Source organism: Numida meleagris, chromosome 6, assembly GCF_002078875.1.
Source record: "Numida meleagris isolate 19003 breed g44 Domestic line chromosome 6, NumMel1.0, whole genome shotgun sequence".
In the NCBI taxonomy this organism is placed as follows: Eukaryota; Metazoa; Chordata; class Aves; order Galliformes; family Numididae; genus Numida; species Numida meleagris.
In genome coordinates, this window is record NC_034414.1 from 34,970,347 (window position 1) to 34,990,075 (window position 19,729).

Genomic DNA, 19,729 nt, shown 5'->3' on the forward strand with positions numbered 1-19,729 from the left:
AATTTTACTAACTTAGAAATTATGATCTGAAACATATTATACTCTATTCCTCTTTTAGACTCTAATAGGAGTTATTTTCATTTGATTCTAAGTTTTGACAATAGACATAAACTGACAGTTTCATATGATTCTACCTGTAGTATAATAGGATATTTTAGATTCTAACATTGCAGTATATCTCAGAGTAGTTCCCATTTCTTGCTGAATTTTATGTTCATGTATCCTTCAATCTCTTCAGTTTTACTCTACTGATGATACAGAAAGGACTCAGAGTCTATCACTAACTTTTTTTAAATTGAAACCAATGACAATTAACCTCATTGACAGTAGTGGCACAATGTGATTTTAAACTACTCTGTTTTTTTCTATAAAGTGATTGTGGAGAGATGCTGCAGGATATCAAAACAGGTATTTTAAATGTAGAAGCACAGGGGCCTTGATTCAGCTTGGAATGGCAAATACTGTAATGCCATAATGATAGACATTTGGACTGTGGTGTTTGCTGTCACAGACTCACAGAATTGCAGGAGTTGGAAGGGACCCCAAGAAATCATTGAGTCCAACCTCCATGCTAAAACAGGTACCCTACAGTAGGTCATACAGTTAGGCATCCAGACGAATCTTGAATATCCCTGTAGAAGGAGAATCCACAACCACTCTGGGCAACCTGTTCCAGTGCTCTGTCACCTTTACAATAAAGAAGATCATCCACATGTTTGCATGGAATTTTCTATGTTCTAGTTTTAGGCCATTATTCCTTGTCCTATTGCTACATATCACCAAGAAGAGCCTGGCCTCATTCATTTGCCTCCTACATTGATTTAGATATTTCTAAACATTAATCTGATACCCCCTCAGTCTTCTTTTCCTCGGTCTGAACAGACCCATGTTGTTCAGTGTTTCCTCATAAGAGAGGTGCTCCAGGCCCTTTAACATCTTTGTGACCCTCTGCTGGACTCCTTCTAGGAGATTCCTGTCTTTTTTGAACTGAGGAGCCCAGAACTGGAAACAGTATTCTAAATGTGGCCTCACCAGGGCAGAGTAGAGAGGGAGGATCACCTCCCTTGACCTGCTGGCCAAGTTTTTTTTAATGCACCTCAGGATACCATTGGCCTTCTTGCCTACAAGGGCACACTGCTGGCTCATGGCCAACCTACTGTCCACCAGAACACTCGGGTTCTTCTCCACAGAGCTCCTTTCCAGTAAGTCAGCCCTTACCACACGTGCATGCTGTTATTCCTCCCCAGGTGCAAGACTCTACACTTGCTCTTGTTAAACCTCATCAGGTTCCAAATCTCCAGTTTGTCCAGGTCTTGTTGAATGACAGCACAGCCTTTCAGTGTGACAGCCACTACCCCCAGCTTTGAATCATCAGCATATTTGCTGAGATCAGGGTCCCTAAGTATGATTTATAAGCATATCTTTGTAATAATTTTACATATCAGTGAGATATGTAAATTTCTTAAATCAACTTAGACTGAAGATGAAAACAAAGTGTGGTTTGTTAGAGGAATGTCCAATATAAAATGAGAGACACAGTATTCGATAGCAACAGAGTTTGTGGAAATGAATGAAAAAATTTAAGTAAGTTGCTTTGTGGGTTTCTTAAGCATCAGTTTAGTATGGATATACTTTATTTTCCTTGTTAATTTCCTGAAGTCCTTATTTCTAACGTCTTTGTAAATAATAGGTGTTTGCATGGCTGCATGTCAAAACTATAGAAATATTTGTCATAGCCTGATTTATATTAGGAAATTTAAGAATAGCTGTCAATGGTTTCTGGGCCGATTAGGCCCAGTTCTGAGATTAATGGGGCAGAGGGACTCAGACCCATGCCCCAGGGAATGTGAAAGGGGGGTAGAGAAAAGGTAGGGAGATAGGCCGGTCATAGTTCTGTGATTTTTTGTTGTTGTTGGTATTCCACATCATAACATCACATAAAGCACTGGCAGTTAAAGAGTTAACGTTCTGGTTCTGTGGACTGCCGTTTTTTGGTGCTTGGTTCTCGGAGGGGGAGGGGAGGAGCGGCATTCCCCAGAGGTCTTTGTGCCTGGAGAGGGCTAGTGAAGCCGCCTGGCAGACCGGGAGTTTCTTCTCTTTGTTTTGCGGCGGCGAAGCACGTGGTTCCCCTGCAGCTTACAGAGTAAGAATCTCAGCTTTGAACTCTCTCTCACTTCGTTTTGAGTCGTTGGCCTCAATTTCGATATAATATTTAGTAAATTAACGTTCCTCCTCAGATTGTTGCCGCTGTTTTGTTTTAGGCCCGTCTACGATTCCCCTACCCTTCCCCCTTTTCCTTTTTCCCCCGGGCGTGGGTCCGCGGGTCCCCATGTCCCCTGCCGCATTAGTCAGGGGACCGGGCTGGGCCGGCCCCTAAACCGCTGACGCTTTTTTTTCCCTCATTTCTCTCTTTTCCGGGCCTGTGGGCCTGTTATCCCCGTCACGGACACAGATCCATAGATAACGCCGTGACAAGGCCTAAAAACAAAACAGTGACAGTGAGCTAAGGGAGAAAACTAATTTACTAAATATGGTAACAGAATGTGAGATAACACAATATAATACAATTGGAATCGAAGACAGTAAATCAAATAAAATGAGAGGGAGAGTATCCAAAACCGAAGGCCTTACTCTAATGCTGGAGGCAGACAGCTAGGGAGCACACACTGCAGAGAAGAGCAGTAAAAAAAAAGGGGGGGAAATCTCGTGACTCGTGAGCAATTTTGTTTTTCCTTCTAAATGGAAAATGGAAACAGCAGTGAAGTCTTCTGGGATACGTAGTTCTTCTCTTCTGAGATACGTAGTTCTTCTCTTCTGAGATACGTAGTTCTTCTCTTCTGAGAAAGGTACCCAGAAATACTGGCAATCCACAGAACTGAAGCATTAACTAACTCCCAGTGCACTACATGATGTTGTGACATGGAATACCAATAACAGAAATCATAAAACCGTGACAATAGCCCATCCAATATCATCAAAATAATCAAAATATGAATCTCTCTTTTACATAAGTTCTTCTGCCTGAGCAAACAGTAATATATTTTTTAATCACCTCACAGCCATGTGTGTTGATACTGATACTTTTGCAGAATCAAGAAACATGAAGGTTTCCATTCCAGTTATCATGAATGCTAGGGTAGAAAAAAAAGAATTATATTGACTGCTGCTAATTGAATAAAATTTGCAGTGGCTTAACTTTGTTTCTGAGAAGTATGTTACTAAAAAATAGTTAATTGTATGTAAGACTACATATATTTAATTTTGATAATATTGTCATCATATCTACATTAGATTCAGTGCAGTACTACTTAAATTATTTTTTATCTAAACTATAGATATCTCCTAATCCCTCTCTAGTAAGCAGCCATTAGGATTCTTGATGGAAGCATTCCTAAAATACGTTGTTACAGCAGTATCAAATCCTAGACTAAATTTTTAAGTTTTTCTCCACTACTGAAGTCCCTTGAGTTTAGGAATATCCAGTCTTCAAAGATAATTTAAATAAAATTTAGTGAAATGCCTGAATTTTGCAAAATGTTGAACACAGTTTTCTTTCTACTACAGTCAAGATAGACAGTAAGACTGGAGGTTGATAGATGCACTCAAGTAAAAACATATGATTCAGCGTTGCTGTTATTTCCATGGCATATAAACTATTTAACTGCATCAGATAAATCTAAAATAGTCAAGCTACTAGTTATTTCCTATATTTCATTTATAGTAGCACGGTAGATCCAGTCTACTTTAGTCAAAAAGTATTGTTTATTGAAAGAAATTAAATGTAATGTAAAAATGTGCCCTCTCAGTAAGTTCAGGTGGTCTTGCACTTAAAATAATAGAGTGCATATCTATATATAGAAGGAGGGCTGTGAGTGCGCCACATTTCTATATAAAGCAAATGATCTATGTAACTGAAGATTTTTACTTTTTTTTTTACAAAGGAATTTATTTTTTCTTAGGCTTCCTCTTTACTTGAGAATGAAGAAAATAATATAAATTGTAAGGCATCTGAAACTAAATAGTTTTTTTTTTTTTAATGAAAATAAGCCATCAGAGGTTTTTCTCGTAAATGATCAGAAACTATAGGTAATGCCATATTCTAACACAATCCTTTGCAACTCTTATAATGGCTTCTAAATCCACACAGCCTAGCCTGGAATTTTGGAATATTAAATCTGCATGAACAAATATATAGTGGAACTCGAAATTATGAGAGTCTTATCACACAAATTCCTATCTTAACTACTTAAGGACATGAGATTAGGCCCACCTGCGGCTCTGGTCCCCAAGGCGTTTCCACTATACAGATTCATGTAAGGGCTTTCTGGAATAACAGGGCAAAATCTAGTATCAGTTACCTCTTTTTTATTTTATTTCCTAAGCAGTCAGGAGGTTTTGAACCATTATCATTAGGGGAAAGAAATTATGAGGGATGCTCTAAAAGTAATGCCTCCTGTTTTATTATGCTGGCCCATAATCGGAGGTGGATGTTGGTGGTGTGGCAGTAGAGGATGAACCTTCCCACCAATATTCCATTACATTTTGTTGCCATGCAACAGATGGCAGCAGAGGGGCAGTCTGACAAAATGGCATCTGACATAGAAGTGTGTCTGAAGTAAAGCTGTGTCATTGAATTCCTCCATGCAGAAGCATTGGCACCCACTGGCATTCATTGATGCTTACTGAATGAACATTTCTGGAGATGGAACAGTGGATGTGAACACAGTGAGGCAGTGGGTGGTGCCTTCCAGCAGTGGTGACAGTGACAGTGTGCCTCATCTGTTGTTACAGACTTTTATGAGTGCAGCATGCAGGCTCTTGTTCAAGGCTGTTGAAAATGCACAGCTAATGGTGGTGACTATGTTGCAAAATAGCATTCTATAACTGAGAACTGGCTCTATCAAACAGTGTTATTGAGCTCTTTGTATCTATTGTAGTTTCTGAGGAATTGGAAAGCATTACTTTGAGAGCAACCAACATATTTGATAGAGGTCATCAGTTTAGAAAGAGACTTGAAAACCATATTGGAATGAACACAGCAGGAATCAAGGAACTGGAGGTAATTTATATTCTTGCCTTTTTCAATCTTTTCTCAGAATTCCTCTGCTCAGAGGCCTTTTCATTCTTTCTTTTTTGTCAAGGCCACTTTATCTCTCTTTAGCATTTTGACTGTTTTTCTCCAAATTTGTCTGTCATTTCCTGGGTGGTTTGTACACAGATACACTCACACCCACTTACTAGCACCAAACAAACTCCTTATTCTTCTGTTTCCAAGCAGATTTCTGTTTGGGGGAAGTATCATTTTTTTCCTGTTTCTTATTCAGAAAAGAAGTAGTAACAGCTTGTTACATGTATCTTTAAAAACAAGTGACTGCCAGGTTTATCACAATAATTCTCTCCCCAAAGTAAAACCTTATGTGTTGTCTGGGGATTAGCTGTTTACATAGTTATTTTTGAAACTCTGCTGAGACATTAAAATCCATTTCACATAGAATTGCTACGCAAAGTGAAATGTGTACCCTAGGGTCTGAAAGAAGTAAAGTGCTTAGGACATTTTGCTCTCTTCATTGATGAGCTGTGTGAAGAATTTAACCCATAGGGAAGGCCTATCTTAGCTTTTGAAGGAGTTTCAATCATATTCCTCCTAATCATTTTCTTGTTCCGCCAAACCAATACTTACCAACAGGTCACAGCAGAGTCAGTTTAAAATGTCGCACTAGGAAAGACAGTGGAGAGTGGACATAACTAATTGCCTTCCATTTAGATCATCGTTTGTAATATGCAGTTTCAGCATTGAGACTGCAGTCTGAAAGATTTATGAAGCTTTAATAAAAAGTTTGAGTGATTCCAAGGCCTTGAGTTCTCTACTTTTGAACAATTAATCATTGATTAAGAAGGAAAATTTATTCTTATCTGAAATATTCACACAAATTGCTACATTTTTCTGTCAGCATCACTTGTCTAGGGCAGTGAAATTCAGAACTGTCAAGATCCCTTAACTGAGTGCATAAGAAAGAGCATAGTAGTTTATTTTCCATTCACTCTCTGTTCTAAATCAATTTCGGGCATAATTCTCTTCCTGAGAATAAGAATCTGAGAAAAAACAGAGTTAATAAGCAGAAATAAAGATGGAGGAAACTATTTCTATAATTTGTGAATCACTACGCTGTACCATCTATTGTGAAAACCATTGCACATGCCATGCAATTAATAATCTCCTCTGTCTAGCAACCAAGATAGGCAGATGTAACAGGCTGACCAATTTATTATAACAGGTCTTATGATACTAGGCTGATTGCCGATAAGACTGATTGCAGAAAAATTTACAGAGAATGTTGCAGATGACATTAAAATGTAAGTGCTATGTATGCTAGCATTTTTCCAAGTCTATTCATTCTGAATATAGTATGTCTCTCAGTATAGGGGACCCCATAGGAAGCTATAGTAGAGGACTGAGCAGGCTGTCAGAATTTTTCAGATAACGCACGGATGGATAGGCCGCGGCAGTTAATTTTGGCCAATTCTTTATATGTCATTTTCAGGCTGCCAAAGGCATGTGTAATCTGGCTTGCAGTGCCATTATTCATCCTCATCTTGATAAAGAAAGAAACCAGATTTTATTATCTTTCCTTAGTAGACTAATTTTGGTATGTTCACAGTAGATCATTCCTGCTTGCTCAGTGGAGTAGTTTAAGTCTCTCTTTTCCTTGATACAGTAGCTGAGAGTAAAATGTTTATGAGCATAACCTCACCTCTTGTGCAGTTGAGAAATAAACGTTCAGAACAGTCTCTGTTAGAGATGGATCTGGACCGCCTAAGTTATAGTGCAGAAGAGTAACAGTGAGAATTTTCCTGCTTCTGCACACATTGAAGCCTTTCTTCTTCAGTCTATGATCTGCTGAATCTGCATAAACTTGAATTTATTTATAGATCTGCAAAAAAAATCAAGATCTTCAGTATATTGTGTTGATTGTACAGCGTATGGTACTCTTTCCTCTGGTTCTCTATAGATGTAGCTTCTTCCTTTTGTGTCTTACTGAAATACAACTTCTGAATGACAACTTCTGAATTAAATTTAAAAAAACTTTAAGTCATTGGGCGTCCCATGATTTTTTTTACCAGAGATTCATTTTTGGTTAGAGATCACCTGCAATTTTGCCTACATCACACTTCTTTTGTTTTTTAAATTATTCTTCATTTGGTTTGGTCTTTAATTATCACAAAGTTTACTCGGCACTTCTTGAAACTGCTGCATTTCACGGTAGTATCTATAAATAGCAGGTGAACTGATCTCTGTAAATTTTATATGAAACTACTTTTCCCAGCTTTTCAAAATGATAAATACCTTAGTTTCTAAAATAATAGCTATGGGATTTTTCTGCTGAGATATCTTTTGTTTTTAACCCTAGTTTGAATTGTACTCTAGATAAATTAATCTGCATTCTGATCTTGTTTATATGAGTTCATATGCTCAAGCTCTTTTGAAAGAGGACATTGTGCACACTTTCAAATGTGTGACGTGTGTGAGAAGGCACAGAAGCCAAGTAACAATGAGGTAAAATGAAGAGAATAGACTTCTTAGCATTGCAAGTACCATCTGTTCTGTAGAAACGCATCCTCTGTGTTGGCATTGCCACAGTGGTATGACATGTGTTATTACTTTTAATCATACTTTGTGCTGAAGAAAAGTCTGGTTGTATGACAGATTCAGAGGTTGCAGACTCCCTCAGTGTTTGTGTCTGAAATCCAAGACTCGTTAGAGTATTCAATATTTTTGTTTCTGCTATATAATGACCTGTGTAGAAGTATACCACTGGGGACAAAGCTTCTAGGGCACATTGTTACATTTGTATAGAAGATGAAGAAAGCAGTCAGTATTCACATGAAAAAGATAACGTTTTCATAAAACTGTCAAAAAAAAGTGCTAAAGAATTTGTCATCATTTTTGTGAAATAAAATTTTGGGGTATTACAGTATTATATTAGACAGAGAAAATAACAAGTTTCTCTGTCCTAACTCAGGCTATTGTTTCCAGTTTTACTAACAGTAACCATTCTTTGACTTTCAAAGCAAGGGACCAGTCCATTGCATAAACTGGCCATTACCAAGACGTTTGTTGAAATGTCCTTGCGTATGTAAGAAAAACCTTACAGAACTAAATGACATTCCTTGTACACCATAATAACTTTGTTTGTAAAATACATAAAGGCTGACATCTAATTCCTGTATTATTGCTAGCCACTGTGTGCTAATGCAGATGCAATAATTTATCCCTGTAGATTAAATAGAGACGTAATCCATTACTAATACATATTGTCATTCTTAAAAGTTACTTCAGTATTAATAGCCAGTAGTCATGTAATCACACGTTCTAGTTCTATTTGCAACATACAACCAAATGTTGTATTTTGTTCTTGATTAGGCCCCACTTTTATGTCATCAATGACAGTGACTTTTCAAGTATGGAGATATATAACTTCTGGCTATGTGTTGTCAGATGGCTGTTACCAATATATGAAGTCCAAGGCTTTCTGATACATTAGAAACAGCCGTTTGGTCTTGTGTTAGATTCCAACAGCATGGCATCTAACTCTTATTACACAGTTATGATGGCCAAAACTACAGAAGCTTGGCAATTTAGGAGTTATAGTACTTCTTGGATGAGCACTAAGTATCAGAGAACTGGTTTATCTGATAAAACATTTAAATCAAGTGCTGTGTTAAATATACTCTTAAAATATCTTTTCCGTGGATATTTTTCCACTTAATATTTCTTTGCTGCGTAATATTTCAGCTTAAATGCTTACTTTGTTAATATTCTGATTTCATTCATCAAAAACCTCCTCAGTAGATGTGTACATTGTATACTCTAAAGTTCTTCAGCATTGTTTACTATTCTAGACTATAAAATTAATCATAACACAGTTTTAGTTATAGAATATTGATTGCAAATGATTAATTAAAATTAGGTGATGGCAGTTTTTGTAATCATTATCATTTGTTACTAGAATAAGCTAATAAGACTGTGTTGAGAATATATGCTTTTGCAGTGTTCATGAATGACTCAGGGAAGGACATTGTTGATTTACATTTCCATTTAGAATACTGTCCTATTAAATCTGAAAAAAATTGGATGTGTAAAATATTTATGTATTCTGTTCTGGCTTGGTCTTCAGTCATCCAGGGATGGATGATAGAAATGCTAAATTTTGCGTGCATATTAAAGCTGATGTCAATGAACTTGTACCATGGGAACAGCTATGTCAAATGTGCAAATCAAAATATGTTCATCACAATTACCTAAAAAAACCACAGATATAACATATGCGAAGACCCATTAAAAATGTTTTTCTTTGAAAAAATAAAAACACTGCGTTCTCATATTGTGCTTTCACCATTCCCTTTGAAATCCCTGGAATTTTCATTAGGGGAAAGAAATTACGAGAGCTGCTCTAAAAGTAATGCCTCCTGTTTTATTATGCTGGCCCACAATGTCAAAGGTGATGTTAGTGGTATGGCAGTAGAGGTTGAACCTTCCCACCAAGAAGTCTGAAGTAAAACTGTGTCATTGAATTCCCCCATGCAGAAGCATTGGCACCCACTGACGTTCTTTGATGCTTGCTGAATATTTATCGAGACAAGCAGTGGATGTGAACACAGTGAGGCAGTGGGTGATGCATTTCTGCAGTGGTGACAGCCACTAGTGTGGGCTACAAAACACTAATAGAGAGAATTGGCTCTATCAAATAGTGGTATTGAGCTCCTTGTATCCTTTGGCACTGGAATAGGCACTGGAATGGGCTGCCCAGGGAGGTAGTTGAGTCACCGTCCCTGGAGGTGTTCAAGAAACGTTTAGATATAGCGTTGAGAGACATGGTTTAGTGGGGTTATTGGTGGTAGGTGGATGGTTGGACTGGATGATCTTGTAGGTCTTTTCCAACCTAGCTAATTCTATGATTCTATGATTCTGTGGTTTCCATGGAAATAAATAGGAGGCATTACTTTCAGAACTATCTTAGTGCATTGATTTCTTTCACTTAGTGTTATCAGAAAGTAGTGACTAATAAAGCAGTGTTAAACATCTCTTTATTTAAAAAAATAAATAAAATGTAGTTTTCTATCTTCGTTGTATTTCTGAAACTATTTTCAACAGGTATTTTGAGTTGGGAATCTTATATAAACATCATAAAATGGTAACAGAGACAGTAATTTGTCACTTTTCTGAGAGAAACATTGGCCAAGTACTCCATTACGATACTGTTTTTAATTCTAAACAGAACAGAATATGTAAAGATTACTTATGGTAAGTCTTATAAATATATCCAACTGCTTCATGAACCTCTCACTTTTATTGCCTAGCTGTCAGATAAGTTCTTATGAGGCTTATTAGCTGGAGCTTAAATCTGCTGGAAAAGTAAGTTCATGTATGCTACAGGCATGCGTGAACACATCTGAATCTTCATGATGGTGACTAAATCACCACCCTTCAGGAAGACAAGCGATATATTTTGGTTTTGAATAACTTTCTTTTACCTGGTGGTAGAGGCCATAGAAGCAGATTCTGGACTTCCATCTTGCTCATGCATTATTTCAGTACTACTTTTCTCCAAAACATAAAATGTATTCTTTGGACAGAAAAAAAAATTCTTCCTCATTTTTTTCAGAGTTTATTCTGCAATAATCTTCTGATTAATAAAAATACAGTCCATGAAACTCTGTTGGACATATAAATGAAATAAGATTCCTAGGTTTTGATTCCTATCCAAAACATACTGCTGCTAATCTTGGTATCAGAGGTTCCAGATACTGGCAATAGGAAATAGGATCTCTCATTCTTTGTGATGACCTTCGATATTATGTCAAGAGAGAAGCACTTAGTTAAACAGTCCATACCTCTACATTTTGCTTGCTCCTTTAACTGAACAATTTGCAGAGTGCAAATATTAGATGCCCAGCTTGACCTCCAGCCTTCCCTGAAGTCAGGCCAGTATATTATGCACTAGCTGTAGCTTTGATATTCTCCTTATAGGCTTTCCCAAAATGCATGTATTACACTTACTCAGTCCAGAGGCTGCACATCTCCCTTTGCTGTCTATTTCCTCCAGCAGAGCTTGAAAATGTGCTATTATTGAAAGAGTTAAAAAAAAATCCCCTTGGAAAAGCTAATTATTGCATGCAGATACTTCTTTGTGTGATCAAGGAGGGGACAATTTAATAGGCTCTGTAATACAACCAAGAACAAAATTGCTTTAAAGGAAGTCTCTTGTTGAGTGACAACTCTGTTGCCTGAGCCAATTAGGTCCCAATAAAGAGTGTTGAATTGGCTCCTGCTTTCTCATTAATTATGTTCTGTCACAGACATGGGGCTTGATTTAGCAATTTTGTATTACATTAAGATACTGAAAGGAATGGAACAAATGGCTCACTCTGATAATAGGCATTCTATACACGGTGTGACATTTACTATCCAGCTGTCCATAAGGCAGCCTAGCACTTCAGTTCAGGGGTTTATTTGTCATTGCTTCAAAGGGACACTCAGCTTTTCACAAAAAAGAAACAGAGAGGCTAATAGATAGGACAAAATGTACTGCTGATATGCTTTATTAGAGATAGGATGCTAGGGTTTTGCTAACAAGCTCATCCGTTGGGACTAAGCCGAGTTTGCTGTCAATCATCCTACACACAAAAGCACACTAGTTAACAAGGAGAAATGAATTACAGACACTTATTCCTGCCTGTGGGATCACAAATACACCAATCTGTGAAAGAGGCACAAACTCAGAAGACAAACTACATATTTGTCAATAACCTCCTAGAAAGAACCCTAGTAATTCTTTGAAGACCTTTGATTTAGCTTCCCTCTAAAATACATGTATAGGAAATGTTTTAGTTACCATGACATTTGTCCTTTGTTACTTGTACAATTTTTCATCACATTAAAAACACAAAACTGAGGAAGTCTGCAAATGTTGTGCTAGGTATATGCACTGCTTTTTATACCAAACCACAGGGGGCAGCTGCTGTTATAATATTCATTAATAGCAACAGAAAATTAAATCTTACAAACTTTAGGTTCAGACTATCATGCGTCAATGTGTAGAGTATAATCTAAAACCCAATTTATATCTTATATAATAATTAAAGTAGCAGGGTTTTTTTAGGTTGTGCTCATTTTTTTCACCCTCTTTTTTACATTATTGTGAGGAATTTTGGTCTATTGCTTACATTGCTTACATTGCACTTCCATGTTTAGATTCAATGTGTATTTATGAATATGTTTATATATGTAACTAAATATTATTAATGTGTGTGTATGTATGTGAATTTAAATGTAACTATTTGACCCTGATTTCATCTTCTTGTCAAAGCATTGAAATTCATAATGTAATATATCCAGTGTTACTGACTTTATCTAGAATCCGTAGAAAACTGGAGATATATTTTGCAAAAATGCAAAAAAAAAAACCAACAACAACGTTGAATTTGGAAAAAAATATCCAAAAACAAACTCTGGATATGAAAAAAATATGAGAAAAAAGGAAATGAAATGGATGTGTGTTATTGCAGAAAGAGAACTAAGGTGTGTTTTCTAGTGTATATATAATCATTGCCACCAAGGTCTCACCTAAGCTTAAGAGATGATCTTTATAGTTTTCCATGTTAGGAGAATTTCCTGCAGTGTTTCTTGTTTCAGATGTATGAAACAGTATTTTGATACTTTACTATTTGCCAGTGTCTTTACTTATTTAGTAATACTTTATTTTGGCTTTTTTCATCCCAAATACTCTCAGATAATTAAAGTCCATCATTACCTCTTGTGATGCACAGTTTACCCTGAGAAATTACAAGGGGTGAGGTGGGAATGTTCATTCCAAAATATTGAGTACAGTCCCAAAAACTACTGATCTGCAGCCACAGGGATGAACTAACAACATCTCAGAACTGTCAGGGTTCAGTGCTCCTCCAACAAAGTGAAATAAAATAGAAGATCCTTTGTACTTCATTCTTACCACTAACAGTGCAGGTTGGGAGTGTCAAGGCATTACCCGTTAAGAAGCTGCCATAAATGAAATGAAGACATGCTGCCTATTCTTGAATAATTGAGGAAAGAGTATACAAACTTCTGCCAGTAACCTACACACCTTGCTTAGGTGTGGATTAGCATATATGAGTTGGTTTCTTGGCAGTACTGGCAAAGGAACATAGGAAGGCTTTTCCACCTTAAAATCCTGGATGACAGACTGGGAACCCTCATGTTACTTAACTGAATAAGCAGTTCCCAGTTCTTGATGGAAGCATTAATGTACTAGATTACATTACAAGGAGGGTTTGTAGGCAGGCAGACAATAGAATCTGCATTTTTTGAGTTAGGTGGCAGTTGAGTTAAAATACAAGCTAAATAAACCACTTTTCCTGAAGTGTGACTTCCTTCCTGAAAGAGTCTCTGCACAATAATCTCCTAACAAATGTCTTCCAAGAGATTTCCAAGTTTTTGTTGCTTTCTGCTTCTCCTTCTCAGCCTTTCAAAATAATCTGTCAATTTAATAATCACCTACTACACAGGATAGATGCAGGCTAAAGAAACAAACTCCTAACCAGTTAGTTACTTAATGCTACTTCTGACCAACAAAGGGCAGCTTGACTTCAGTTGTTAGTTTGTAGCATTGTCATCCTCCTGTCTTTCTTTCCCACTCATAAATTAAGTACTCTGCTATTTCTATGATGAAGATTTTACAAACTTGGAAAGCGAACATGCTGCAAAACATGCTTCAGTATTATTATCAACCTCACCATCCCTTTCTCCTGATGCGTAGGTGATGAGAATCATCTGTCCCCATTATCTTGTCAGGTCTTATGCTTGCCTTATTTTCAAAATGGCTGTATCTCTCCCAGGTTATAGATATTTTTAGTCAAAACTTCCATTAATTCCTTTTATTGCTATAGTTGTCCCCAGTTTCCTGTTCTAAATAAAAATGAAATGTTTAATGAAATGTGTAACCTGGAAAAGGGACATATTCAGAGTCATAGTCAGCTGAGATTTGATAGCTTCAAAGTCAGCTTTGAAAATGCTTTAACCATATACAGCTAGAGAACTTCTGTGCAAAGTAACTTGACCCAGACATCAATTTAGGTCATATTTAATGAATTTTCAAGCATTAACAAAGAAAACAGAAGAATGAAAATTTCTTGGTGTTTCCTAGTTCAAATACAGCCACACTTTGATATAAAAGTATTAATTCTGTACTCCAGTGAACATAAGATCTGATAGAACATCACACAGAAAATTATCCTTTTTCTGAAATAGTCCCACAGCCCCAGGTCTAGATTGTACTGGAACCAGTACAAGAATCACAGAATTGACCAGAATCACAGAATTGTAGGGATTGGAAGAGACCGCTGGAGATCATTTAGTCCAACTCCCCTACTAAAGCAGGTTCCCTGAAGAAGGTTACACAGGAAAGCATCCAGGCGGGTTTAGAATATCTTCCAGAGAAGGAAACTCCACAGCCTCTCTGTGTTGCCTGTTCCAGTACTCTGTCACACTCAAAGTAGAGAAGTTTTTTCCTCAGATGGAACTTCCAGTGCTCCAATTTGTGCCTGTTGCCCCTTGTTCTGTCACTGCACACCAAAAGGAGCCTGCCCCCATCCATTCGACACCTGCCATTTAGATATTTATAAACTTTGTTGAGATTCCCCCCTAAGTCTTCTCCTGGCTGAACCATCCCAGGTCTCAGCATTTTCTCATAAGGGAGATGCTCCAGGCCCCTAACCATCTTTGTAGCTCTCTGCTGGACTCTCTCCAGAAGTTCCTTGTCTTTCTTGAACTAGAGAGCCCAGAACTGGACAGAGAACTCCAAATGTGGCCTCACAGAGTAGAGAAGAGGTTCTCCTCCCCCAGCCTGTTGGCAGTCTCCTGCCTACTGCAATCCAGGATACCATTGGCCCTCAAGTGCTTCTCTGGAAAGCTCCTTTTCAGCAGAGCAGCCCCCTAACCTGTGCTGACACATGCAGTTATTTCTCTTCAGTTGTAGGACTCTACTTTTGCCTTTTTGAGCCCATGATTTTTTATATAATTTTTTCTTTTCAAATACAAGACACAATAGAAGGCATGTAACTTTTCTAAGAAATGTTCCCCCATCAGCATCTCCTTTGGTTGTCTGAATGATTCCCTTATGGAATATACTGGTATATTCACTTATCATCCAGTAGGAATTTTAAGCATTTGATGAAGTAAAAAAGTTCAAGTACAGAATTCAAGGATTTTAATGCTTCTTTTTTAGGGAGTGTTTATTGCAGTAATTCTGATGTATTGTCAAGTTTTACATTTAATTCTTAGGTACAGTGTAGATCTAATCATAGGAATTAGAACATGGGAGCTCTGGTGACTGCTAACAGGAGTATTTAAATATATATATATATTAGGCTTAATCTCCTTCAAAGAGAGATTTAATTATTTTAATGATTTTCCAGGATATCTGACAGCAGTTCAGGGTTTCTTCCATATATATTCTTACATTGTTCTCTCTCACTTGAAGACTGTACTTTAGATTTCTGGGATATCATAAAAATCTTCAAAACAAATGAGCTTTTACCTGAGGACCTAAAGGAAAAAAGCAGTGATATTTGGAATTTTTATAGAAATTGATGAGGGAATCCAAGTTTTAAGAAAACATGACAGATATGTTTTCTATCCAGCATAGGCTTCCTGATTGTTTAAAATCTCTTTTTTAAAAGGGGGCTATAAAAATGCTGCATTGTGGTGCTAGGATGGCAGACAAAAGCTAAAATATGTTCACTGCTGTGTTTCATAGTAGACATAAGACTGATAGTATGTCCAAGCTGAGCCTCTGAAGTATCAAAGATTTTAGTACGGACCGTTTGTTTATAATTTGAGGAATGTATTAACTGGTATGTTATTAATGAGGTGATTTACATAGCGATATTACCAGATTTTCACTTGGAGGAAGATGGCTTTTTGGATAACAGTAAATTTGCATATGATTTGGAAGTCCTAATACATTTTCTATGAGAGTTCTGTGATTAGATACTATAAAACTCCTCAAGATATACTTTGCATTTTCTCTAGAAAGCACATTAAAATTATCCAGGGAGTGGAAAAAGCAGAATAAGATTTTGAGGGTCATTTTGGAACTGATTAACCTCTTTCTCCAACATGAATATGCTGAATCAAGTGAGGTCATAATTCCTCAAAGATATATTATTTAAGTACATATCTAGAAATGAACTGCTATGAGTACAGAATATATTCCTGATAGATTACGCACATTTCTGGTCAATTTTACTTTTTACATTTGTGGCTCTCCTCTCCAATTTGAGTTTTACTGCAGTCAACCTGATGCAGGATGATGCTTTTCATCTGGGAAATACAACGCACTCATAAAAAAAACCAACAATAGTGTGCAACGTTGGAAGGAATCTGAAGAATCAGTGTAAGATCTCAGAAGTTTATCTGCGAGGTTACAAGACCATCTGCAGCATTGTCACTGAACACAATGCACAAGATAAGAAAATTCAGATACTTGCCATCTGAAATACTTAATAATTCTGGTAGAAAACTAATTATTTGCTGTCTTCGTAAGCCACAGTTACACAAGATAACATGTTTAGAGCAGTTTAATATCCAGGAATGCCCCGTAACAGGTAATTGCTTTCCATTTTCTTGACAAATAGTGGTTTCTGCTTTACAGAAGACAAACATTCAATATTTCTGATGCTTTTGTAATCTAAAGTTGAACATTGCCTCAGCAGTATCATACTAAGTATTAATGATGCATCAGTGTCCCCTTGAGATTTGTTTAAATATAAATTTGTCCTTTGTCTTGGAAATAAATGTGGTATTTGGTCTGATTGCAGATGGTATCATGTTTGCATATTGCTGTAAAATTTCCATTCAAAATCCTGAAAGATTTTGTATTTATAGTGTAATTTCTTATTTTCTATTATGGTATCTGGGCTGTTTCTTTGTCTAAGATCAGAAAATATTAGATGATCACCAGAAGATTTTATCCTTCTTCTCCAAAAGTCTAGAAAACTTACTGTAATTATGATGTAGAGATACTCCATAAATGCCATGAAAGGATTCATAGGATTCAACTTTCAGGCATAGCTGCTTTACTATTGACATTAGGAATTCTAGAGAAAGGGAAATATGAAATATTTTGCAATCTCCACTGAATATATGAATGTCAATTTCTGAAATCAGTCAGATGTGTTACCTGCTGTTACTGAATATAGGATCTAGTGCTGAGCAAATAGTTGCAGTTAGTCTGTTTTGGAGAACGATTCTAGTGTTTAATTAAAATGTCATAAAATATAAGTTGATTTTCCTATTTAGTTTTTTTTTTTCATTACCAGTCTGGGAAAATCAGATTGTTCTGGGAGGCTCAGTTTTATTATTTCAGATTTTAACTCAGGAAATAAGCTTGAATAATGTATCTTCTCTCATACATCCCAGTACTTAACAAAGTTATGAAGACTTTGTGCAAATGTTTTAAGTAGACAATATTGGAATGTAATATGTGAAAAATAAATGTGGTACCCCAAATGCAGCATACCATTTCAGATCAGAAATCTTATTGGCAGCCTTCTTAGGTTGACCTGACCATATTATACAATCTCAAGGAAAATAGTAATGCATAGGAAATGGTACCTAATTACAGTTTTTGTTTATGAATTGATTCAGTGAAACATGTTAGATTGTGTATCTTCTCTTCAACTGAATTATGCTAATTAGCTAATAGCATATCTTCCAAGTGATTTTTAAATAGCTCTGTTTAGATTCTGACTCATACAAGTAGCAGGCTGTTCCTTTTTTTGTATGAGCTAGAGTGAGTGATTAAAAATGATGAGCATGACTCAAAAAGAAAAGTTCAAGTTTTACATAATCATAAAAAATTGTTTAGGCAGTCCAATTGAAATAGAAAATGCAGAAGGATTGCAGTTATTAGGACAAAATTAGATTTATATTCTTTATTTTTAAATATATGAAAATTGGTCCTACAGTTTTGATCTGACAAATATTCAATAAAAATTAACACTTACTATAAAATGTATATTATTTTTTACAGTTTAAAGGGCAAAAGAGACAGATATGTTTCTGTAACTCTTTTAAGTCAGAATTACCACTTGGAACTTTCTGACTTCCTCCCCACCCACAAATCAGTCACAAGTTACCCAAGAAATGTATGAATGTGTTCAGACTGCAAAGACTGCAAAAAAAGAAAAAAAGGAAGAAAGAAAAAGCATTTGAAAAATATCAGTACAATATGTCATAAAGCTTTAGCCCATAACTGCCTAGTGTCTAGTTATTCATACTTGGTGAGTTAAAACAACTTTCCACTTAGAGAGAAGTCAGAAGGGAATCAGTGAAGAACTTTGTATATTAAATTTTATTTTAAAAGCATTTGTGTCACTGTTGGTTGTAAAATGAAAAAGAATCCCTGTTTTCACCATTCTGTATAAGATTCAGCTTTTTCTAAACATTGCCCAAGAATGTAAGACATACTAGGTGTATTTATCTAGAAGAACTCAAGGAACTAGAAATAACACAAGTATCTCATACATTATAATTGCTGCTTTAACTACTGATTATTGAATTCCAGTCATTAATACTGGTTTCCCTTTTAGCATCACAGTGTGCCTATAAACATGCATTTCAAAATCAACCTACAAAGAGAAAAGAGGGAGTTCTAACCTGTAACGAATATTACAATATATCTTCTTTTTTCAAATTTATTACTGAAGGATAAGTAAAGGGTTCAAAATTGTTTACACAATTAAAAATGTTCGCTTGCATTCTGTTCAGTTATCTAAGAGAGTTTTATTTTAATACTTTTAAGGCAATCCGAGATAGGCATTTTCATGTTTTATTTTACTTCAACACCAAGCTAATACTCACATTGAAAACTAAGTATTCCTTCTTCTAAATAATTTTACGTATATAAATATTGCTGAGAAAATTTTGATGAGGAATTCTGATTTATCATTGCCAAATATTTAAATTAATTTATGTGTAGAGATACACTACTGTATTCTGTTTGCACAGAATTTTTCCTTAGAGCAGACTTGGCTGAGAAACCCTGCTACTGCATGCTTTCTGAATTTCATATAGCTGGATTAAGCCCAGAAATTCTATTGATCATTGACTATTTTTCACTACTTGGACCAACAAAATAGAAGCAATAAGCAATTTTGATGCAATACTGCATTACTTGGTAATAAATACTTACATACCTCCCTACTAAGTATTTACCTTGTTTTGCATTCTTTTAAAAAGAAAGGGCAAGACAGAAGAATATTATGATAAATCACCACTTCTGTGAAGTATCCTTTTAAACTTATTGAAAATACTTAATTTTTCACCCTTTTTAAAGACCTGTTAAGAATATTCTAAAACTCTAAGAAATTCCATTAAAGAACTGACCATTTCTTAGCTTGTATTTCTGTGGTGTACAAATAATTTAAAGTTCCATGACAGTAACAAATGCCTGGATAAACTTTAAGTGGAAATCTATTTTAAAATGTGTATAATTTTTGAACTTTATTATTCATTTAGCACCTGATACTGAACTTAGTATTTTCACAGTGAATACACTGATAAGAAACTTCAGTTCACATTTAAAAATTAATTTAAATAATCTGCTAACTACCCTTTCCTCCACACATTTTAATTGATGACAGATCCATAGAACATGTGGAGGGCTCACTG

The 19,729-nt window shown here is 36.0% G+C and overlaps 1 long non-coding RNA gene across 6 annotated transcripts in view; it reads left to right on the forward strand.

Moving 5' to 3' along the window:
* LOC110400948 overlaps nucleotides 1,100-19,729 on the forward strand; it is a 112,724-nt gene continuing 94,094 nt past the window's right edge. For all 6 annotated transcript variants that reach the window (XR_002440171.1, XR_002440166.1, XR_002440167.1 and 3 more), the window contains exons 1-2: nucleotides 1,100-2,143; nucleotides 4,938-5,059. This is a non-coding gene — a long non-coding RNA (uncharacterized LOC110400948). The remainder of the gene's footprint in view (nucleotides 2,144-4,937; nucleotides 5,060-19,729) is intronic.